Raw genomic sequence first — 24,940 nt, 5'->3', positions numbered from 1 at the left:
TTAGTGATGGTGACACAATTGCCATAAGGGAGGTTTGGTTCAGCATTGCTGATTGTATGTATTTGTATATATTTAATTTTATTGTTAGTAGTTTCATTAAAGTAGGTTTAGTTTTATTCTCTAGTGATTAGCTTCTCTCCCTTACTCCTTTTCCCTTTCCCTTTAGGAAGGGAGAGGAGTTAATGAAGAGCATCTTGTCACTCATTCAGTGGCCAGCCCAGCCCCAGCCCATCACAACATGTACAAATTAAAGAGACAGGTGCATCAATGGAAATCTCAACTTGTGAGGAACACATTAGAGATGCTTTGTTTTATGGCAGCAATTCACAGTGGCTTCCAGTCTGTCTTCTGAAGTTGGGAGAATTTCTGTCAAAATACCAGTGCTTTCCAAAACTGCAGTTCTGCACAGCAAAAGAGATGAAGCATACCTTTCTGGAAAACCTGCAGTTAAATGAGGTCTTACTTGTTTGCCTGCACTGGTATTAAAACTTGTCTGGCTGTACAGTGACCTACATTCAGGAACTGATTTGCCTGAACAGTGACACGTCACAGCCTCTGTTTCTTCTCATAAAAGTAAAGTGGCTTCATTTTTCAGGGAGATGAGCACACATAGCTTTCTGCATCTCTCTTGCTAGTATGTAAGTTACAAATTCTCTGCTGTTGAAGCATCATTCCAGGTGGTATCAGCCTGCCAGGTGTATAAATTCTGTAAATTTCTGTTTGTGTGCCTGGTCCCATTTTTCTGGTCCCTTGAGTGATGACATTCTCTTCCTGGTTGTGGAGGTGGAGAGGAGATCCTGTCTTCTGCAGGCAAGTCTCTGCTTCTCTATTAATGCACTGCTGTAATACTTGTTGAAATTCTCTTGTCTCCTGCCTGATGCACTTCAAACAAGCTTTGGGGCTTTTCTGACTGAGCAAACTTCAGGCAGTTGGTTTTTCACAATCTCTTTAATCCTTGATAAATAACATGGATCAAACATGAAATGGGGGGAAAAGACATTTGCATATGCAGATATGATTCTAGCACTAGCCTGGAAGATATGGTTTTGGTTAACTTGTTTTTATATATCAGGGAAGGATGTTTTTCAGAACATGTAAGGTCTGAGAGGTGCTAAAATGAGTAGTAGTAAGGATTCCTGCCATAATCATTCCAGATAGCATTGTTGGTTAAAAAGGAAGTGTTTCAAGGAGCACTGTTTATTTTTTTTACTCTGTTGGTAGAGAAAAACAGCTTTCCTCTTGTGTAGCTTAGACTGGTACAATATGCACTGACTACCAAGCACAGACTTATGTGCCACCTTTAGCACCTTCAATGCCATCTTTTCCTTCTGTTTTGGGGAGAATGAGGCATATGTTTTCTGGCCCAAAACCTGGAGTGTTTATCAACTATTTCAGAAGGTAGGAGAGCCCTGCAGAGGCACCTAGACAGGCTGGATGGGTGGGCAGAGACCAATGGGATGAGATTTAACAAGGCCAAGTGCAGGATTCCGCACTTTGGCCACAACAACCCCAAGCAGCACTACAGGCTGGGGACAGAGTGGCTGGAGAGCAGCCAGGAAGAAAGGGACCTGGGGATACTGGTAGATAGTAGCTGAAGATGAGGCAGCAGTGTGCCCAGGTGGCCAAGAGAGCCAATGGCATCCTGGCCTTTATCAGCAACAGTGTGGCCAGTAGGATGAAGGGGATTATTCTTCCCCTGTGCTCAGCACTGATCAGGCCACATCTTAGGTACTGTGTCCAGTTCTGGGTCACTCAATTCAAGAGAGATGTTGAGGTGCTGGAACGTGTCCAGGGAAGGGTGACAAAGCTGGTGAGGGGCCTGGAACACAAACCCTATGAGGAGAGGCTGAGGGAGCTGGGGTTGTTTAGCCTGGAGAAGAGGAGGCTCAGGGCTAACCTCATTGCTTTCTACAACTACCTGAAGGGAGGTTGTAGCCAGGTGGAGTTGGTCTCTTGTCCCAGGCAACCAGCAATAGAACAAGGGGACACAGTCTCAAGTTGTGCCGGGGGAAGTATAGGCTGGATATTAAGAGGAAATTCTTCCCAGAGAGAGAGATTTGCCATTGGAATGGGCTGCCCAGGGAGGTGGTGGAGTCGCCGTCCCTGGAGATGCTTAAGAAAAGACTGGATGAGGCACTTGGTGCCATGGTCTAGTTGACTGGCTAGGGCTGGGTGCTAGTTTGGACTGGATGATCTTGGAGGTCTCTTCCAACCTGGTTGATTCTATGAAATGGAGGGTGCAGTATGCTGGACACATTTGCAGTGCTGGTGTCCAGATAATTTGCAGCGAAGCCCATCCTGCCATCAGTCTGCCAGATGTGCCTTACCACACAGAGACTGAGGCTAAATTGGATCAGTTAACAAAACTTGCAGTCAGGGCACACTGCAGGCCAGTGCAGAGGAGGAGAGGGGTGTGTTCATGTGTTTTAAATCAGTGTGTGTAGCAAACAGCATACTTGGACCACTTCCCTTAGAATTATGGGGCGGTTTCACTTCTTGAAACAAGAGATGCTGTGTGTCTTGAACACTTGTGTCACCCTTCTGGTTCTTTCTGTTTTGATTTTGTTGAACTTCATATTTCAGTCACTTAACACATGCAGAATAAGGAAATGGGTGCAGTTTGTAATGGCTTCTGATAGATGTTGAGTTTTGAGCTTATGAAGTCATTTTGCCAACTTTGGCCTAGTCTGTGAGCTGTTTCTGTCAGCCAGCCACATCTGAAACATTCAGATGAGTTAGCTATGCCTGTAACAGTAGAAGCACACTTGCTTTTGGAGAATGGCAGCACTGAAAAAAAAAAACAAAAACAAAGTACCATTGCAGTACTGTTTTTACTTCTGCTGCTTCTTGCTACAAAATCTAAAAATGACAGCCTTGCCTTCGTTACTCTCTGAATGTGAAAATGTTAGAGTTGGAGTGCATGGTTTTAAATCAATAGAAACACAAGATTGGTTTCTGTTAGAGAAATCTGAGAAAACCTGTAAATTGAGAATTTTATTTTTCTTCATACTGTGAGAGTCTTGGCTCTGTGAATGAGCAGCTGTTTGAGAAAATGTTCTGAAATGTGAGAGCAGAACTGAGACTTTGTCACTCAGTGCTGCAAGAGCAGCACAACTGTTCACACAAGTTTTGGTGTGGAATTTTGATGGATTTTTTTTTTTTTTTTTTTTGCAGCTTTAGTCTGGTTTTTGCTTGTCCTGTGCTACTGCTGCAACTCTGCTGGGCACCATATGATTACAGAAATTTTGGATATACGGTCTTAGTATGTTAGATGTGGCTCTAACTGTGAAACTGTGCCATTTAAAAACGTTTAGAGGAGAGATTCTTCTCCCCTTCAGTTCACCTGCTGTGGATACAGCGAAACCCAATACATGCATGTTAAGTATTCAGACTTGTGCTCTTGGTTGGTGTCTGTAGGTTCTGCACCCCTGCAAATAAAGTTTCACATTTTTTGTTATGCTGCTTGTTTGGGTTTTGTTTGTTTGTTTTGGTGATGCCATCTTGCTCATAACACTATGATTAACTGTGCTGCTCCTAGATGTTAATTTCAGAGTCATCCTGGAAACACAGTGAAACAGTTTTTTACCTTTTTGAACTTTGCATTGTGAGTCAAAATTGTGTTCTTCATCTGGAAAAGTGCACTTAATGCATATTTATACTTCCAGTTGCAGTAGAATTTAATCCTGTGCTGCAGTATATCTCCTTGAAAAATCGTATTTTAAGTCTGCTGCCAGTGGGGGTGCTAACAGATGGGATATTGGAGAAATGTGCCTTTAAGTACAGCAGTGTTAAAATTCAGTATGTTCTGTATCTCTGTGTGAAAGCACCAGCTTCATGTAGGTGACCTACCAGTGCTCAGTGTTCATTCTCACCAGGTTGAGCCTCCTCCAGCAGTCGTACTCCACAGATCCCTGTGATGGTTTGGGTGTTCCCCACCCCCCACCCCCCCCTACTTTAGAAATCACTCAGACTAGACTCAGCTGGCTCTGGAAATATGAATGAAGCTATTTATTTATAGCTAGCACAATACACAAGCAGCTATTTACAGTATATATAGTTAAAGACAGAAATATACAAGGTAAAAGGTAATACAGAAGCACAACTCCCCTCCCAGAAACCTGAGTCCCCAGGAGGGGCTCTCAATTTGAAGACCTTTCCCCTACCCCTCTCAACCTTACTCCAGTCCCAAGGAAGAATAGAGGTTCGGCCAGGGGGTTAGGCAGCAAAAGTGGATTAGCCCAAAATGGAGGGTGAGGTTAGAGAGATGCAGCTCAGCCAGCAGCCCCAGCGAGGGTGGTGCTGAGTGTGTTATCTATGTTTTGACTGATATTTTTATACATCTCAGCAAGCCTATGAGTGAAGCAGACATCACCATTGTTTTCCTCTTACAGCCTGTAATCTAGTTCTCCTCATCAAAACATTCTAGCCTGCTTCAAACTAGCACAGTCTCTTAAGACTAGACAAAACATTCTAGCCTGCTTCAAACTAGCACAGTCTCTTAAGACTAGACAAAACATTCTAGCTTGCTTCAAACTAGCACAGTCCCTTAAGACTAGACAACACTCTGATAGCTGAAACTGACTGCTGCAGGTTTGTGGCAGTTAAGCTGTATGACGGCCCTTTCCTGTAGTCTGTGCAGCAGTTGCTTTAAATCTGTATCTCCAGGTTGGTGTTTTACAGATGGGTTGGACAGTGCTTTTCAAAACCAAGTGGACATAAGATCTTAATTTCTTGGTTCTGTTTTTATGATGATGTAACACTACGGCATTTTTAAATTGTGGATCATTTAGATGGCTTCCTTGACTTGAGATTTGCTTACTTTACCAAATAACATTTGTAAATACTTACTAAGCATTGCAAGATTCTCATTTTGTACATGTGTTGCAGTTTATTGTTCTTCTGCCTTTCTAGCATATGTGTGAGCAAAATGTTTTCAGCTATTTTTCTTTCTATTTTTTCCTTTGCTTTTTTTGCAAAGGTTGTAGCCTTGGAACTCTAGCCAAACTTTGAACTGTCAAAAGGAGTGTAAGAAATGGCAGGATGTTTTTAGAGCAGTCTCAAACATAAGCATATGGCTTCATTAAATTCTCTTTAGGAGTAAGGAGAGCATTTGCTGCTTTTGGAAGAAAATTGACTAGAGCAGCTGTTTTCATATTGCAATCCCAAGTGTGTGGCAGGTAGCAAGAATATATTTACAACAATTCTATGTAAAGCAATTGGTCCATTTACCTTCAGGGAATAGGTGCAGCAGACTGATACCTCTGTTCTGTGAACTGATAGGTACAAATTAGAGCATAAACCAAAATATTCTATCATTAAAATGTCTGTATATGTTTTATATCTGGGGTAGGGGAGGCTCTGAGGAGGGTTCTTTCCTCAACCCTGAACATTTCATATAGTTCTGTTCTTTGCCACGAAATCTTTTGTTTGGTTTTTGTTTGGGTGTTCTCTTTTTTGTTTGTATGTTTGTTTGTTCATTTTACTTTTCTGATAACACAAGGTACATTTATGACTAATTGTAGTTATAAGTGACTTGTAAAGAATCCTGGTAGGCAAAAGGTAGTTTTCTTCCTGTGGAATACAAAGACTTCCGGCAGAAGCGTGTCAAGCATCTGTTTGCTCAGGGTTTCACTGTACTTGTGTGGATCAAAGTTAAGGATGGACAGCATAAGCAAGCTTTTCATTTGCTTGGACCTAAGCTGTAATTAGATACTTTAAGCTCTATTTCCTCCCTACCCTTCCCCCACCCTGAAATTGAAAAACAAATGTATGAGGTTTGGATGAAGGCAATAGACTTCATAGCATGGAAGACAGTGTCTCGCTGTAATGGTAGCTTTTATCTGCATTGATTATTATCTATTCATTCTTTTGCCTGTGAAATGCCTCTTTGTTGTGAATTAGATATTACCATGTCTTAGCAACAGAGCCTCTCTTGCTGATAGGTCTGAACTCCTGTGTTAAGGCCTCTCTATGGAATATGATGTATTCTGGGGAAAACTTAGGTTCCAACCAAGCTGCTTGACTGGTTTCAGCTCTTCAGTCTGTTAGGGTGCCTCCAGGAGGTAATCTGGGACAGTGACATCAAAGTGCATTTGTTTGAGATGACAATGATGAGAATGGCTTTGTTTATGAAAATGGTTGAGGTGGTAGTTTGTTTTGCCATATTGAATGAAATACTTCTGTGTAGTAGTTGCACAGAGATTTGTACGTGCGCATTTACATGCTCATGTAATGGAGCAAGCTGATGTGTTTTTCCCAAAGTTGCCTTTTAGGAATAGATCTGTAATGTACTCATGTGTTGCAGAAACTGTCTGAGCCAGACACCATATTAACTCCTATAGCTGCAGGAAAACTTGTGTTTAATTAGAATCAATATATTCCACAATGAGAGAAGAAAATGACCTTGTATTTGGAAGGATGAGTTACTAGCATGTTATTGGCCTCATTCCAAGGTTTTTCCTGTTAGTCTCACACTGATTTTCTTTCTTTTGTCCTTTGTTTAATTAAATTTGATATGTCTATGGTACTTGCTTTTAAAATACTATCTGTTTTGGCATTTTCCAGGACCATGTGGCACTAAGAGGAGCTGTTATTTAGCAGATCCACTGTAAATATTCTTCTGGCCTTGGTTATCTCATACCTGCCACTATCTGTAAGACAAACTTTACAGACTTCTGCAGGTACATAAGACCTGAGGGTCTGTTTCCAGACTCTAAGTGGAACACTTCTCTCTGCCCTGTGATTTATTGTGTATGTTCAGTCTCCCTGTTGCTGACGGCTGCAGCAGTGCTACAGAGGGGGTGAGGAGATGGTAAAAGGCGTGTCTTTTAAAGCCCATTTTCCCTTTCTATTGAACAAGAACTGAACGTGGTATAGCTACAGCTGGTGGTACATCAGTGAATTTTGGCAATATGTGCCACTGAAACCAGTTTCATTAAACTCCAGGCACTGCACGTCCACTGGACAGGAACTTGGTTATGTACTTGTTTGTCATTCTTTTTTGATGTTTTGCAAACATCTCACAACAAAGGCTGCTAGATCATTTGGACATCTGGCCTGAATCACATTTAACCAGCTTATGTGAGCAGATGTTTCTACCCATTCACATAGTGAAATGCTAGCTGCAAAGTCCAGGATGTTCTGCCACAGAAATGAATGGTTTAATGTGGTTATGTCAGCTTTTTTTCTCATAAAGGCAAAAAATGATTGTCACTTTTGGAGTCAATTTTTAAAAATTCAGTCTTGGAGTTAATTTTGTGCCTGCTGTTTAGCTTTTGGCATAGCTATAGACCCTTTATAAGGCGTACAAAAGGAGTAAATACTATCTGCAGATAGATCGCAGATATGCCTCTCATGTCCTATCAGTCTTTGTTTGGACCAGATAATACACAACATGTGAAAATGTCTTCTTTTGTTGATGATTGTGATATTTGTCTGTGCTGGTGAAGTAAGTGATCAGCTTCCTTGAAGCTGGACACGTAGCAGTGACCTCTGCGTTAAAAAGATAAAATGCCCACTAAGACTGGAGTATAAATAATCCTCATTGGGAGTTACAGTCTGCTTTGTTTCCAGAGCTTTCCTAACATGCAGCAAAGGAAAGCAGACAGATGTTTTCATGTTTTGTCCTGTTCCTTCCTTCCCTGACCTCCTGTGCTGCTGCTGCTTCCCTTCAATGAGATCTTAATTATGATGGTACTGTAGGTAGAGCACCTTATTCCTCTGAGATGGCTTCCCACTGAAATAGCTTGGGTGGGTTTTTTTGTGGTTGTGGTTTGTTGGCATGTGTGGGGTTTTTTTTAATTATTTCTTTTTTTACTTTTTATCTCCAGAATGCCCTGTTGTCATTGATATGTGGTGCATTACTTGCTGAAGCAAGCCATGATTATATTCCATTTTGTGTGGCGGTGTTGTCTTTAGTGCTGAATACAAACTCTGCTAGTCAGCAAGGAGCTGTTTACTGTCCACCTGAAAAGACCGAGGCATTTTTATACTAACTTCTTTAATGTCCTGCTTGATGAACATCATCTACTGCGTAGGTTAAGAGTCTGAATCTCTGTACTGGATGCTGTCTAAACTCTGGCCTGATGATAGTAGTGTTTGCAGGAGTTGACTAATGCTTCAGTCCTGTAGACTTGCCTCATCCTCTCACTGGTGATCACCCTTCTGCAGCCTGGTGGATATAATTGTCACAGCCAGGCTTTTCTAAAAGTGATGTGTCACTCTTACTAATCCAGTAGAATTTAATCTTTTGTACCATGAACTACTGACATTACTGAAATGGAGTTTGACAATAATATGCTTTCCTTAAGCATTTTTATTTGCCATTTTCCATTTAAGTTTGACAGACCAACAGAAGAAACTCTGAAGCTCTGAAGGTTTAATCAGTCCAGGAAAACAGAATTTGGTTTGGTTACATTTTAGAGTTTGCTGCAGTAACTGCTGCAGTTGAAGTGTTTGCTTCATCTTCTTTAATAAATCACTTCTAAATTCTTAGAATCTTATTAGTTTCCATTTTAAAACTATTGAGGGTAAGGAGCGGAGTAGTACAGAATTACAGTATGAGCCTTTCACCTGTGACCTGCTGTCCAGCTCTAGATTTTGCAGTGCCTTTGCCTGCTTCAGGGCAGCGAGGTGATTCAAATGATCCTGCATTTATTTCTTGAAATAGTACATCTTTGCCTGTTGATGACAGCAGGTGTCCCAGATTAGGCTGGATGCTTTTATGTGTGAGAGACAGTGCATCTTGTTGCTTGTCAGCCTTAAAATTTATCACTCATGCAGGAGTCAAAATAATGAAATAGGATCCTGTATGGCAGTGGGAGAGAGTTGCCCACCTGACTTTTGGCTTTTCTGGCAGCGTGGGAGTGTTGGAGCTGGCTTGAGGCCCTTGTTTGCACTTGTGCCTCTCAGGAGGTGGGTTTATTTAGGGTACAGGGGAAGTCTGAGGATGCCATTTTAGAAGAGAAGCAGATATCCTGCCACTTTACCCACCCCTCTTAAAGTGTGTCATACTGCAAGGTGGAGGGAAAATTTGATATTTGCTGCTGCTGTGATATTTTTGTATGTGGTGCAGTGGTAGCCTGCATGCAAGCTATTAAAGGCCAGGTGGGGTGATACCATGAGAAGAGGCACGTAATTCCAACCTGACTGTATTCATGTGCATAAGATGAAGCATTACAGTCTTATTCTGATGGTGTTTTCCAACCTTGCTTCTTAATACTGAAGGCGCACTTCAGTGGTGAAGCACTTTTGTGGCAGCCTTGGGTTGCTACAGTTGGAAAACCTTGATGGTGAGGTGTCTGCTAGGGTGAGAGAGCCGAGGGAGGCATGGAGGGGGGCTATGAATGGCTAGGAGATCTTTGCAGAGGAGAAGAGTGAATGGTGGGAGATCCTTGTAGGCTGTGTTGACTTCTCAGCCTGTTAAAAAGCAAAAAACCCTAATGTTTATTAAACTTATTTTCCCTCCTGAAAACTTAGAAAGTGGTTTAGATGTACAAGAAAACTCTTTAGTGAGTGACATAAGCATTAAGGTGTTTGAGCTGAAGATAGTGCAAACTATGTGGTGCAAATTATAATATTTATAAGTGACAGGAAAATACTTTTTACAGTGCTATGGATCTCAGTAGGCAGTCCTATCACATTCTTTCCACTGAAGTTGCAGAAGGCTCTCTTCAGTTCTTCCTGCTGAGCAGACTCTTTTTGTGTATGAGCTGTTGTCCTGTTGCTCTACTGAGTCTGTTGTGACATTTCTCGTGGCTTTCTGAGCCTGGCTTTCAACAGGAGCTTTTGTGTGCCATGTAAGGTGGTGGGTTTCTCTGCTCTGCAGCTCTTTTCCCAGGCATGTGCACTGGAGGTGTAATGGTTGATCCCAGGCTTTTGTACTCTTTCCCAGATGTGGAACTGACAATTGCACTGCTATTTGTCAAAGAAGGTTAAACCTAGCATATGTCTGTGTGAGCTGGAAATATCCAAAGTATTAGACAGGACATAAATGCCATTGAGACCTTCTAGGCCTTAGATGGAATCACCCACAAAACAGTGAGAGGTTATTAGTCAGCAGCTCATCTTGGGCCAGGATCTGACCAGATTCCTTAGGAGATGCTTTCTCAGGAGATGTCTTGTAAAACCTGATACCAGAGAGGAAGGACTCTTGTAGGAAATGTTACCACAAAAATCCTCTAGTAGGGAGAGTGAGGCAAGTTGTTTACATACCCTGGGAAATCGCAGTGGATAGGAGGTCTTCGATGCACTGTGCATTGGGAGTGACGTAGTGAACTTAGGTGAATGTCAACCAGATTAAGTATCTTGTGTACTTTATAACACTAATGTAACTCTTTAGCAAAGATTTTTGTTTCTCACTAGTTTGTCATTGTCTTGCAAGCAGTTAGTTTTGAGCAGTGTTTCCAAATGTTAACGTTTGAATTCTTTGTTTCACGTGAACAAAAAGATAAGGGTGGTTTTTCTTTCCTAGTGAAGAGTGATGTCAGCTCATACAATCTGAGAGGCCCTGCAGTGTGACTGTTCTGCTAGAAGTCTTGAGGTAAGGGTCAAATATAGCAAAATGGTATAAGTGTTTGCTGTTACCTAGATGTTGAGTTTGCCACCAAACTTTCACGGTATTTTGGAATTAAGAAAAATTAATATCCTACTCATATGTCTTTGAAGTGCAATGGCTCAAAGGACCTAATGATAAAATATACCGTAGCAAGTAGATTGGAAAGATAGAGAAGCTATAGATAATTTGATACCAATATTTTATCTCCTGAACACCTAATAGCTTTGGGCTTTCTCAGAGAAAGTTTTTAGTTCAGTAGGTGTAGCTTATGTTGTACGTTGAGGTGTGCAGTTGGCTGACCTTGCCTGTGGACTGCTCAGGCTGTTTTATGTAAACCGTAGTGCAATTTCTTTTGTGTCGCTGAACAGTGAATCTATTGTTAAAGACAGTAAGCATTTTTGCCAGAAGTATGTCTGCAGCCTTTAAGGAGAAGGCTTGAAGCTTGCTGTTTAAAATCTGTCATAGTGAGGAGCATCAGCAAACAGTCCAACAGGAGAGAGGTTTTTTAGCAACAGAAAATAATGAAGACTCTCACTGAGTGTCTAGTGGTACAAGAGCTGTAGGAAAACAGCTAATAAATTGTTGTTAATCTGGAGTACTGATATGCTGCTTGTGGTCTATATACTCCTGAGTAGCATGGATGACTTGTAAGAGATTTGCAGAAACTGTTAAAGAGCCACCAAACGTCTTTCTGGTAGGCTTAAATTCTCAGTGCAGCTCAGCACATTGAGCAGGAAATGTGAAGAACAGCGTTTCTCCATTATGAAGAAAAGAATTCTAGACTTAAAAGAAGTTTAGAGACTAGCTTGCTGGAAAGAAGATGGTATATGAGAAGCTCCTCTGTTAATAAATAACATTACCTAGTTAAGCTCACATTTTAGTTCTGGGGCATTGCTTTTGCCTTGCTGTTACATAATTTTGCTTTCATTTAAGAGAAAAGTGGAATAAAGTTGAGAAAGTGTCAAGGAAGAGTGAGAAGGAGACTAATACTTAATAATCATTGGTTTCTTTACTGTATTAAATCTGCCTGATTTGAAAAAAAAACACAAAGCAAATGAGCTGCATAAAAGTTGAAACTTAAATTTAGAAAAAAAAATAGCTTTGATTTTTGTCTTCCTTTTATTTTTTTAAGCAATGCATTTATTTTACAGGCCATACAGGGGTTTTGGTTTGTTTCTTGCTCTGTTAAGTGCAGAAGGACACTGTAAGAGTTTATTCTAAACATTGACAATATCTTCTTGAGTCCTGTCTCTGCCTGTTTGGGGTCATGCAGCCGGAACAGTGATAGAGCTGTTGCAAGGATGCTCTTGGTTGTTTTGGTGGGTTTTGTTTGTTTTTGTCAGTTTTGTGAGTATGTTTTGGTTTTGTTTTGTGTATCTTTTGATGATGCCATGTCTTTAGATGCCAACGACAGGTTATCAAGAGGAACAGGGAAACAGCTAAGACCTTGAGCACCTATACAGAGTCTGGTTCACAAGTAACAATAATTGGTATATAATTCTTTGGTGTATCTCTAGGCTGGAATTAAATTTTGCATATGGCTGAACTTAATCTAATTGTTCCATGGTGGCATTTGAAATGTAGTAGCTTCGAGTGCTCTAGGATGAGGGTGTTTGATTTAAGATGTGGATGGCTGCTGATGCATCTGGAGGTCAGCTTCTCTGAGGAAGGCTTTGCATTTTGCTGTTGAGCTCCAAACCTTGAAGAAAGCACATAAATCTTGTTTTGCTTCTGGTGCTTTCATATAGTTTTACAGGTCTGCTTTTCTGTAATACTATACCCCCTCAAGTCTAGTGTTCTAAGGCTTGAAATTTGCAGCAATATCTATCTGCTTTGTTGAGAAACTGAAGCAGAATCTGTGTAGTGTGCAGTTCTTTCCCTTTCATAATGTCTTTAATGATAGTGCAAACAAGATTCTTAAAAGTTAATCATCAAGTGCAGTAATGATTCTCTCTGCCACATTTCATTTGGCTTAAGAAAAAGCTGGTTTTAGGCTTGGCAGGAGTTAAAATCCCAGTAATGCTCATAAGAATGTTCTGCAAGCAAAGCTTCTGTTAATCCTGCTCCTGACATGCTCACACATCATTTAATGTGAAATCTGAAGCGCTTGTACTGAAAGATCTGCACCTGTGTTTTTGAACTTACAGAAGGCAGTAGTATGGGCACAAACTGATACCCTGTTACAAGCTAAAGGTCAAATGACCTTTGTGTTGTTATTATCAACACAAGGGTTGTATTGAGGCAGGAGCGTATATGATTGATGCTCTGCAACAGTTGATACTCAGCAACCTCACAGAGTGGATTTAGCAGTATGTGATAAATTGCTGTATTTGTATAAGCCTCAAACTCTGGAGTTAGTCATTGCTGAATTACTGCTAACCAAATTCTGCCATGAAACACTTATGTGTAAGAAGCTTTTGTTCTGCGCTAACTTTTTTGCTCTGCACTAACTAAAAAAAGTTGCTGGTATGTATGATTTCTTTGTATATGTTACAGAAGTGAGCAGAGTCCCTGACTGTACAACGTAGTTTAAAAATTAGCTAAGGATAGTGAACAACAGTATAGTCATCTGAACATAAGTATCTGTGAAAAACACTGGTCGTTTCTTTTGAAAAATGATTGTGTCGCTTTTCAGCTAACAAACCAACAAAAACACCAGGGTTGCTGCAGTGTTTTAACATGGGGAAGAAACAAAGTACCTCTCTTCTGAGCTAGCATAACGTTAAATACAGCAAACCCTCAAATCTTTTAAAGTGCTTGCCTCCGAACCTGTTTGCATTAGGTCGTTTTGGTATGGTAAAACAATTTCTTAAGTTATAAGGCTATTTTACTATGTTTCCATGGTGCTTGCCAAGAAAACCTGAATTGCAGTGTGCTGTTACAGAGTAATCTCCTGTTGAGTTCTCTGGTGCTTAGAATGACCTTTGCAGCGTGGTGTGAATTCTGAATTTTGACCCTAAACCTGTTATATCCTGGTTTGTGTGGGGTTGGTTGGGATATGCAGTTGTCCCATGGTACGTGTTGTTTGACAGTTCTTCGGAAGCAGACAAGTATATTTTAATGTGCAAGTAAATTCAGGGCAACACCTTTTTTGTGGCCAGGGTTTAGCTGATGAGAAGGGACTGTAGTTTGTTACTTGCCACTGGCAAAATAAAATAAATGGCTTTCATAATGATGCTGCAGCAGAAAGAGGAACGTTTATTGTCAGCGACATAGCCCTACCCTTAGGTACTTCTGACTTGTCTTTCCCAGCTCTCCTCAAGCAAGCAGCCCTGTCGAAAGCTTGATACGCTGGCAGGCGCTCTGCAGCATTAGAGGAGAGGTGACTTCCACATTGTCTCCTAATCCCAAGACAGCCATCAGTCCTATAGAATATTCTTTTTAAGGCAAAGATCCCTCATCTATCCTTACTTTTTATTATTTTGTTCTTGAAGTGAGGCTAGGAGGGCTAAGAATGAGCGTAGCAGTAACTCTGCAAGTTAGTGTTGTGGGGTTGTTTTTGTTTGTGTGTGTGTGTGTTTTGGTGTGTTGTTTTTTTTTTTTTTTCTTTCCCAAAGGAAGACTCAGACTTCATGTCTCCAATGCTACAGGAGGTGGCATTTTGGGTGAATTTTAACTACCCTTATCCTTCCCCCTCCCCGAAGCTGTTTATAACCTCTGGAAGTTGATCAGTGGATTTCCCTGACTGGTTGCCCAGCCACACAAATTTGGCTTGGGAGGAAGGAGTGGATGGACATCAAGGGACACAGAAGTAGGTAGCATGTAGGCAGGGAACCTAAACAAGCTGGAGCCCTTGTAGATGTAATGGAGAAGAGCAGTTACCCAGTTTGCTTCTTCCAGCTCTGTTTTGGGAATCCAGGGGATAATTTTGAAGCTCTTCACCCTGGCACAGTTATAAATTTCTGGTATGTGTCTTAAAAGTAAGATGTTCATATGTTCTCTCATCAGTCCACAGTTGTGCCTAGGACCTAGGTGCTGCAAATACAGCCTAAACGTGCTGTAAACAAATAAAAGTATAGATAGAAGAGTGAGTTACCACATACTACAAGTGGAGTACCGCAGGGGAAGGAGGGAAGCAGCAGTGACTTGGTAACAGAACAGGTCAGAGCTGAACATGTCAAACTCTGCTGATGTCCGTGCAGGGAAAATCACTTTGCTACTTGGTACTATTGCTACTGTACCTGAAAATAAAACTTGTCATTCATCATCTGATGATCATACTGAGTGAGAATGGGCAGGGAAAAATGAAGATGTTTCTACATTTGTTCCCCCATTAATATAGACATGTGTAGACCTGAGGAAAATAGTTTCAGTGGAGTTTTTGAGCTGTGCTTAATCATTAACCTGTAACAGGTTCTTTATGAAAATAAATTTGAAAATTCAGCTGATTTCAGTTTGAGGAGGTTTCCTGTGCGTTGTGCATCCCATAACTGGTCGACAGGGAAGAAGGAATACTCAATACACCTCTATTTCTCGTAGGGAAACATGAGTGTTGAAACTTAGTGCTGAAAAAGCAGCTTACAAAAACAACAGCATCAGCATGGAGCTGCTGGCATCAACGCAAACCTTACGAAAGATAACTGACCGTGCTTAATGATAAATCTTCCAGTATCTGCCGTACAAATGCAATCCATATTTTTCTTATTCAAGGAAAAAAACTTGGCATTTCAGAGGGGGGCTTCACTACACTATCTTCAAATTAGTGTATGCCTGATGTAGGAAAAATTGTACAGCTTTCTACTGTTAGCCAGCACGATTTGTAACAAATCCAAAGCTGGCTGTGTGTAGTGAGCAGCAGAAGCAGCTCTGTGGAGTGACAGTTCAAGTGCTGGAGGCACCAGGGCTGCTATCTTCTCACTGCATCCAAAAGAAAACAAATCAAGATTATTATTGATGATCCATGTTCTAGCTGGAAGCTGTAGTTCTTTACCCCAAGTGAAACCGGCAACGTGATACAGGAGAATTCAGGAATGTATTAATTTCCTGCAGCCTGAGTGTGTTACATGGTTTTAACATATAAAAAGTATCACCCTAACCAGTCTAATGACATTCTCATTGTGTTACGACTTTGTGCAGTTAGACTCCAGAGTGAGGAAGAGAGAGTTTTAAATGGGTGTGTATGATAAGGCAGTTGTAATGCATGATTAGTTAGATAAGGATAGCACAGAAGCACAGCAGATTTTACCTGTGTTTATAAGTTGGACATGTCCTTACATAAGTTGTAAAGCTTGAGGAAATCCCTTTTTATAGCTTCTCCTGGTTTGGTTTGGCTTTGTTTTGGTTTTGACCTGAACAGTTTTGTTTGTACAAAAAATGAGTAAATTCCACCTGTGACTTTTAATTCTTTTTTTAATAGTAAACATTGCTGCAAGGTTCAACTTCTGAATTTCATATAGTCAAACACAGTGCAGTTTTATTTTTGTTATTTCTCCACTGTTTTGAATAACTTGGCCCAAATTCCCTACTTCAGCAGCCTCAGGGAGGCTGTACTGTGACTTAGAAAACCGGGGAGGCAGCTCTCCCTCCTTGAACTGCAGTTGCCTGTTCTCTCAGCACAGGATGGACAGGTAAACACTACCAAGGCTTCTCTTTATTGAAGTTGCAGAATGTTTTGCTGTCAGATTGGAGAAGTGCTGATTTTCAGTCTTCCTCATAGTTTTCTTGCTTCTCTGCCTAATGCGATTTTTTTTTTTTTTTGGGGGGGGGGGGGGGGGGGCAGGAGGCAAAAGAAAGAATAAAAGTAAGGAAGTGCTTTTGACACACTTTAAAAGGTTTCTTCAAAAGGTGTATCTGCGTTTTGCTGTCTTGCTTGTGCCCCTGAGAAATGCATGCTGTTCACTGTGTCTGATGGTATGTATAACTTCCAAAGTTCTGTGTATTCAGTGGGGCAAACTGAATGCGTGCAGCTTACAGGGTCTGGTACTGGTGGGTAGCAGTCATAATTTTACATTGTCGTGATAGTCTGAAAAGGGCTTTTCTGCAGCATCATGGTGGTAAAATACTTTCTTCTTTATACTTTAAGGATTCACTTCCATGTCTTCTGATTTCCCATCTTTTTTCTAAGGAGGCTATGTAGTTTTCGTAAGGCAAGAGAGGGAAGTAGAAGTGTCAAGACAGAATTGAAAAATGTGAAATATGGAACATTGTGAAGTTGCAAGTGCGTGTTTTGTAATCTCAATATTAAGGTAACTTCCCTGAATACTGCAAGACTCAGCTGTAAACTGTGATAAGTTCAGTTATGTATAGAATCAGAGAAAGTGGAAAGAAAAAGGGGGGGGGGGAGACAAAATTAGAGTAACAGTTGAAAAGTGACAGAAGATGTGGTCTAAACTCTTCAGACTGGGTTAGGTAGTATCGTAGAGCATGCTGACCTATACTACTTTTGGGTTGCTCTATTGCCATAGTGAATGTGGAAATATGTGACACTCGTTCACTGCTTTTTGTATCAGGAGGCATTCTCACATAACTGGCAGCTGATAATCTTTTGCATCACAGAGATGTCTAACCCAAAGCTTGTATTACAGACTTCCTGGAATGTTGGGTTGGGGTTTTGTGTGTGTGTGTATTTTGTGTATTTTTGTTTGTTAGTTTTAGGATTTGGCTTTTTGCTTGTTAGCTTGTTTGTTTTGTATGTGTGTTGGGGAGGGTTATCGTGTGTTTTAGGTTTTGTGTGGTTGTGTTTTTTGTTTGTTTGTTTGTTTGTTTTTTGTTTGTTTTTATTCTGTTTATTTTCTTGCAGTATTTGTCATTCATTCTGTTAAGGAACATTAACCAAATAACAGGGAGTTTACATTCTAATTTTCATTATTTAGAGGAGGTTTGAAAGCTTATCTGCTGTTGTTTCTTATGCATGTTTTAACATCAGGGAATCATTTTCTGGATTGCTCCTTTTCTGATAGAAGGAGAGCTATAGTAGGGTATGATACTTCCATAGTGAGAGTAGAAGTAATTGTCTCCTTCATACTGACCTTGCTAAAGTAGAAGTGGCTTGAGCATGCAGATACTCCCAATATCCTCTACTCTTCAAAGACTGTGTTGTTTATTGATCAAAATATTCTAATGCTGCCTCTGAAAGAACATCTGCTTCTCTAAGCAAACGCACATTGATGACTATGTATGTCGTGAAACTTGTGTCTTAAAAAGCTTTGTCTAAGCCAGTGTGCTGATATTTGCTGGGTTTTTATGTGCTCTGTGGCTCCTGGTCTCACACAGTTGTTGTGCTGGTGCCCTTTGTCTTTACTGGAGTTTCATTCAGAAGCGCTACCGTGGTTTTGATGAAAATGCAGTTAAAATAATGTTGTGCTGGTATTTGTGTAATATTTTAACTGAAGTTCCCAGCCCAATTTGGGTTAAATGAAAATGACTGAGAAATAAAGGGCTTTCCTGCATTGTTGTTCTGGACCCTGGTATATCATGGGACTCTACTGCAGGTTAAAGCTCATGCACATAAGGTCAGACTGAAGGTGAAGCTACCTTTCCTTTAACATAATATTTAGACAAAGTTAGGGAATCTGTGAAATAAAGACATTTTTATGAAAAGTGAAGCTTCACAAGTAGAAAAGGGGGAAAAGCATTTGTGGCTTGCACTATAAATTCTTTAGTGTAATTGTTTACTTGACTTTTCCTCAGAAGTCTTGCATGGGTGATGAGCAGATGGTATCATCACCCCTCAAGACAGGGTGGGAGATACAGAAATTGCTGCAGTCAGCTGCAATTACTTTAACATGTCAAATACCCAATTATTAAAGTGCTGATAATATGCACAGTTCTTGAATTTTGTGGTCTAGCCTACCTTTCTGTATAGTTACTTTAAAATTTTAAAACCACACATAGCATTCATAGGAACCTTTTTAGGGTGCTGTCAGTGAGCCGTGTACATAGCCTTCATTACATGTTGGTTTTACCTGTGGCTTCTGTAGGATGATTTAAAATAGTTTTTCTAAGAAAGCTAGCACCCTTGAGGTAACTAGCAAAAATATGCCTGTAGTTGAAATCATCAAGATACTTATCTGGAGATTGTAGTTTGGTTAAGTCAGTGAATAGTGCTGTAATACCACAAAAGTTTCCAAACATAAAACTCAGAACGTCCTCTGAGTAATTAAAATGTGCCTAAGCTAGTTTTCTTTTTCTCATTTAGAATCCCTGGGACCTACAGACAGCAGGAGTACACCTGAATAGAGTATTAAATAAATGTTTCTGATCTAGATGGTAATCAGTATGCCGAAGGAATTACCTTGTTAATAGATTAATGTGCTTTGGAATTTTATTAGAAGAAAATACTATAAATAAAATATATGTGAACAGATTTACTAAGGATTGTGGCTCTTTCATAAAAAAACTTCCTTAGGGTGACTATCATGTTATTCTACACAACATGTTCCAGCTGTCTTTCATTTATAATCCACTAAGTGTTTTCTTTAATCTTTGGGGATTTATTCACAGTCATCAAAATAATGAGATTTTTGCAGTGTAATTTTTTTCATTGTTCCTGTACGCTCCCTCATGCCTAAGTAATTTTATCAGAAGAGGCAGAGTTTTGTTTTCTCCTTAAGTTTACACTGAAATACAGTTTTCACTCTTAAAACCTGACAGTGTATAAGGTTTGTTAGGGAGTTTCTGCAGTGCTCACTTTAAAAGATCAGTTTGTGAGGCTTGGGTCAAACAAGAGCACCAAAAGTATACCTACTAACTTGCAGTGCTTGCATGGATTTTAATTTCATGCTTGAGCCTTGGCTGGATTAAAAGGTTTAATTATGTCATTCATAGATTTTGGCAAGCTGTGAGTAGTTACTCATGTGCACAGTGGCCTACAGGTGTTTTCCAGACTGGCAGCCAGTGGCAGTGTGTTCAGTGGGTAAGAATCAGCCCCTGCTTGCAAACCATCTTTTTTACCTGAGCCTGATTGCCCTGGCACTTGGCCCTACATCTATGTGCTTCTGTGCCACAAACACAAATGACTGATAGCCCCTTCCCAAGGGGCAGACCGAGAAGAAATGCACTGTCTTTGGGAGCTAATTTCTTGAGCTGAGGTCCTGCAGTGTTGAAGTCTTTGCCTCATCCTACCTCTGTGGAAACCTGGGGAGAAATCCCAGCCAAGAGGTAGCTTGTGCTCCACCTGGCCTTTGGATCCCCAGTGGCCTCAAACACTAGCTCAGAAACCTGGAGCCACTTGTGGAGACATAGAAATCTCCATGACAGGTCACTTTGAGAGCTGCTGAAGTCTGCAGATCAGCTAATTTGCTGCAAGGGGTTTTGTGTGCAGTTTGACACCTACTGTAGCTATATATTTAGATGCAAGTGCTTTGTTGTAATGAATGTGCTTGTACAAGCCACAGGCTGCTAGAAGTCCTTTCTCAGCAGAGGCAAAAATGAATTTTGTTTTCCCCTTAGGTACTTTCAGCTAAAATGGATTCTTATACCTTTCACACACACACAGTATCACAGTATTATCAGGATTGGAAGAGACCTCACAGATCATCTTTGCAAGCAGTGAGCTGCTAAGGAAGCACATTGGAATATAAAAATTGTGCTTAGTAATAGTGGCTCTGGTGATTGATGGCCTCTTGTGGCAACCACTCCACAATATATGAGTGGCAATTTTTGTAATTTTTAACTCTCCACTTACATATTGACTCGCTACAGCCATAAAGATCATAGAATCAGTTTCAGTCATAAAAGACCTTTTAAGATCATCTAGTCTAACCACTATCTAGCACTGCCAAGTCTGGTTCACAGAGAACTTTGTAACTGGTTGTGTGATTCAGTTTACCTACTCTGTTTTCTCCATCAGAATGAAAAGTAGGTGATTGTTTTTACAAGTCATTTATATGTTGCTACTGAAAAATGTCAAATGGGTAACAGCATAGATGGACGACAGATTTCCATGGAATCTGCTGAATCCTTGTTGAAAAAACGTTGTGGAGTAAATCAGACTAGATTCCCTTCTCTATAATGCAAAAGATGCAGAAGATCGCAAAAGACTTTATTTAGTGGATTCATTGCAATTGTTTGATATCTGCAGCTGTACTGGCAGCCACAAAGCCGTTGAAGGAGAGGGCAGAAGAAGCCCTCAATGCATTTTGAAAAAAAACCTCCATAGATGTTTCCTTTTCTTGGAGACTTGCAATACTGAGTTGTTCTTGTGATTTTGTCTGTTCTGTTTGTTTTGGGGTCTTCAGTCTTGTAAGCTTTTCACTATAATCTTCTGGGTCAAGAATGAAACCTTCAAATGTGCAATAAAGGATTTATATATATATATATATATATATTTTTTTTTTTTTTTTCCCCTTTATGCTTCCTCTTCCCATACTCATACTGTTCATTTAGTGTCTCTGTGGTGACACTGTTACTGTAGTGCTCATACTGTTGATTTAATGAAATCCAGATCAGACCAAGAGTGACTTGCATTTTAAAAACACTTCCCCATCCGTTATCCCCCAGCCTTCTGAAAGTAAATAAGTGAACAGTAGGAAGTTTATATGCTCAATGCAAACTGATGTAAGAGTATTATAAGTGTGCATGTCTACAGGTATGTTACCTAGAATAGTACTGGGACAAAGGCACTGTGTGTCTGGTTGTGACTGGCTCAGAGTGGTCTGCTGTTCTTGGATATACCAAAATGAATGTGAACACGCAATGCTTTGTTATAAATACCCAGAATATCTGTATGTCCACAACTTGTGCATAGCATGGCAGGAGAGTATTTGAATTATTGCAGGTACTTGTTTGTGGGGCTGGCTGGTGTGGAACCTTTCTGAGCTTTCTTTGTATGTCCAGTACCAGCACAGAAAGGGTCTCCCAATTTTTACCAGAATCAATCATTAGTGCTGCAATACAAACGCTGAATGATTTTGTAGTTACTGGTGGACTCAGAACAGAAGAAATGGACTGAGTTTTAAAGAGCATAGTGTGCATGTATTTTATCAGGACTGGTTTAACTGTTTGGAGTGGGGGTTTTTTGTGTATATGGTTGTTGTTTTGTTTGTTTGTTTTAAGTGCAGCATCAAGATCTTGACTTACTGAATAAAAATGTATTAGTTCTGGTTTCTGTCAGAAACAATCTGTCCTGGTAATCTGGGAAATGAAAGCCAAACTTTTAGGAGGGAGGATTTATTATAATTCTCGTGTCAAAACATGCCCTTCATGTTTACGTAGGTGATTTCAGACCTTATCTCTTCACAGAAAGGGCATGTTTCTGACAGCTCCCCAGCTCCAAGGGTGTGAGGGAGGCCTGAGGGTCGGCAGGCATACATGGTGAAAACAGGGGTACCACCCTACCTCTGCAACCTCTCTCCCCTAAACAAGTGGGCTATGGTGGCTTCATGGTAGTTGTGTTACAGGTGTCTCTGTTAATAAAATAAATACACTGCAGGAACCCTGGGGACCTATGGAAAAACAAAACAAATAATGATAAGCTCAATTATTACTCTGTTTTGCTTCAAGGCTGGAATGCTCCCCAAGAAACTTCACAGAAAGATGTTTTTGACTTGGGAACATGATATATGTTTACCCATGCTTTATCTACCACTTAAAGATTGCATTCTCCTGTGTTACATGTTAGATATGTATGAAGGGCTACTAGGCTTGAGTCCATTGAGATTTGAATCTTTGACAGTGTTGTTGGACACCGAGGTTACCTTTTTTTCTAAATCACCTACGCTCGTTAATTTAGGAACAGAGGTATTTTCATGAGTGCCACTAGTTGCCAGTAGGCATCTTGAAATTGTCATTGTCATTGAATTGTTGACTTAAACATATGAGCCCAAAAAGAAATGAGAAGCGGAACAGTATCTTTTTATTGTGAGAGTATGTGTAAGTGGTAGGGGAAGATGAGTTTGGAATTTCAGGGACTTTATTTCTTGAACAGTGTTGTGTTACTATCACAACCCACATTCAATATCTAGGGGAGTTCATTGAGGGAGAAAGGAATCTTAAAACCCACTTCTCTCCTCTGAGCAGCTCTTGGATTCTCAGTTTGGGATAGCTTGACGTCCATGTTAGCTGAAGGGCATGGTGACACTGCAGCTGTGGTTGACCCCCTCTGATCATCCATGTAGTTTGACATTAATATTTACTTTGCTTCTATGCAGTCATGCTGAGGACCTGTGAGAGTGACTACAAACACTGATAGTTCAAAAACTGACTTGTCCCAGGCCAGAGTTAGTTTTCTTAAAGAAAGATAAAGCAAGCAGAAGCAACCCATGTGCTCTTTTTCATTGCTCTTTGGATTTGAAGTCTAGCCTGGTATTTCTAACAATTTACCCATAATAATCTGAAAAACAAGAATTTCAATCTCCTATTTGACTTGTAACCTTTGCTGTGGGGGTAAGCATTATAATTTGTCTTCTTTGGCGCCCAAAAGTAGTGCATGTTTTTAAAGAACAGGAATGCACTGGAGTTGGAAGGGGCCACTAGAGATCATCTAGTCCAGCAGTAAGCTGGAACATCCTCCAACTACATTACATTGCTCAGAGCCCCATCAAACCTGACCTTTAATGTCTCTGGGGAGGCAACCTCCACCATCTTCCTGAGCAAACTGTTTCAGTGCTCCACTACCCTCATCATAAAGGATTTTTTTGAATGTCCAATCTGTAATTCTAAGTATCCCACTGAAGGTTATGAATCTTCTCTGCTTAAAGCTAAAGCATTGGTTTCCTGAGTGTTACTTGATGGTGTATTTGTCTTGCAGAATCAGGAAAGAAATGTCTGTCTTTATAGAAGATTACAGCCTAAAGCTGGGACAATTTCAGTTTCCTCAATTTTTTTGTCTTCTGACAGTATTCATGCACTTCCTTCAGCAGGCTTTGTGGTGGAGGTAAAGACCACATCAGATGACCATAAAAAGATTAATCTAATTTGTAAGTACCTGGCAACTACAAAGTAGTTTTGTCACAGTTTGAAATGTAAATGATTCCATGCTCTACATTTACGTTACTCATACATGGCCAATGGTCTGCTAGCTTGAGATTTTAACTTACCTCAGCAGAAAGTGAGCCTATATGTATTGTAGAATAAGAAAAAGATGATAAAATTATGTTTATCATAAGGCAATCTGAAAATGACATTATGTTCATAGTTTTGAAAGGGTAATCACTGAAGCAAAGGATATAGTCAGCCTGTCCTTACCAGTCTAAAATAAATAAATGATAGTTCATTTGAATAAAACTCAGCCATCAAAGGTAAATTGTGGACTTCTTACTATGCAATTTTGATTACTTAAAACACAAGCATTGCCAGGTTTTGGGGTTTTTGTTTGATTTGGTTTTGTTTCTTTTTTCCTGGTTTTGGAGAGAAAACTTTGGGCAAATTGAAAAGATGAAGCTTAAGCAAATTCATAGTTGGAGTTCTGTGGTTTTTGTTTGTTTGTTTGTTTGTTTGTTTTTTCATATATTAAGCCTTAAAATCTTTGTTACCAAATGAATAAGCACTGAACCAGGTCTATAATCTGTTAAAACTCTCAGAAGCCTTTGAAGAGTGTCATTTTGGGAGAACTTGCAGTTTTTGTCCTCTGATGGATGAATACTTCAGCCCTCCTCCTTTTTCTGCTGGAGGAAGCAATTAGCTCATAAATTAGCCTAACTCGGTGTAGAGCTTCATATCGCTCATCATAGTAACTTAAAAGTTTGCAAATGCTTTGTGAAAGAAAAGAAAACCAAAACCGGAAGCAAACCCAAAATCCCAAACTAAAAATCGCAGGGCAGGCTGCCTAGGAGACCGGCTGTGGTTTTTTGCTCCTGGTGGTGGTAATGGACGATGCCTTTCAGTTTTCACTTAAGGCCAGGCCCTCCTTTGCTGTATCTGGACACTGAGTGGTGTGTAAAGTGATTTCATGGAGAGGCAGGGAAGTATCTATGGCTAGAAGGAGGACCTGATAACAAAGGAATGTAGTCTTTTGTCTGGCTGCCTCCTTGAGGCTTGCATCACCAGTGGTCATGTAACTGCACACTGCTTGTGTTGAGGAGGAGTGAGTGGCAGAAGCATGGATGGGAGCATAAACACAGAGTAGGTGAAGGATTGAAAGAGAAGATAATCCTGGAGAGAAGAATGAAGTGCAATGTAAAATGGGAGGAAAACAGTGTGGGTGCTAGGTATGCCTGAGGAATCGTGACAGGATTAGGCCATGAGAGCCAAGGCCTGTCTGGCTTTCTGCAGAGGGGCTGGGTACGCTGTGATGCCAGATGTCATTTCTTGGGTGTTGCAGGGAGCCGATTTAGAGTGCTGCTGGCTGAGGCTGGCTCAGGAAATTCTCTTAACAGTTTTAACCTTCATAGAGAAGATAAAGGTAGCTCAATTTAGCAATTTCTGTAACACTGAGCAGAATTCAGAAGTTGCACAATACAATTAAGTATGTATTAGAAGAGAAAAAAAAAAATATTTCAAAACTAG

At 40.4% G+C, this 24,940-nt stretch overlaps 1 protein-coding gene across 11 annotated transcripts in view; it reads left to right on the top strand.

The window, feature by feature from the left end:
* SEMA4D (semaphorin 4D) overlaps positions 1-24,940 on the top strand; it is a 100,354-nt gene that overhangs the window by 28,980 nt on the left and 46,434 nt on the right. For 7 of the 11 annotated variants that reach the window (XR_010301369.1, XR_010301370.1, XM_064140522.1 and 4 more), the window contains exon 2: positions 10,472-10,540. The exons of 3 other annotated variants lie outside the window; for them this stretch is intronic. The gene's annotated coding sequence lies outside the window, so the exon portion shown is untranslated. Of the gene's footprint in view, positions 1-10,471; positions 10,541-23,394; positions 23,413-24,940 lie in introns of those variants that run through there. One more of the 11 variants, XM_064140518.1, reaches the window with a different exon arrangement.

This window comes from Pogoniulus pusillus, chromosome Z (genome assembly GCF_015220805.1).
Source record: "Pogoniulus pusillus isolate bPogPus1 chromosome Z, bPogPus1.pri, whole genome shotgun sequence".
Lineage (NCBI taxonomy): Eukaryota > Metazoa > Chordata > Aves > Piciformes > Lybiidae > Pogoniulus > Pogoniulus pusillus.
This window is presented reverse-complemented; position numbering and strand designations above follow the sequence as displayed.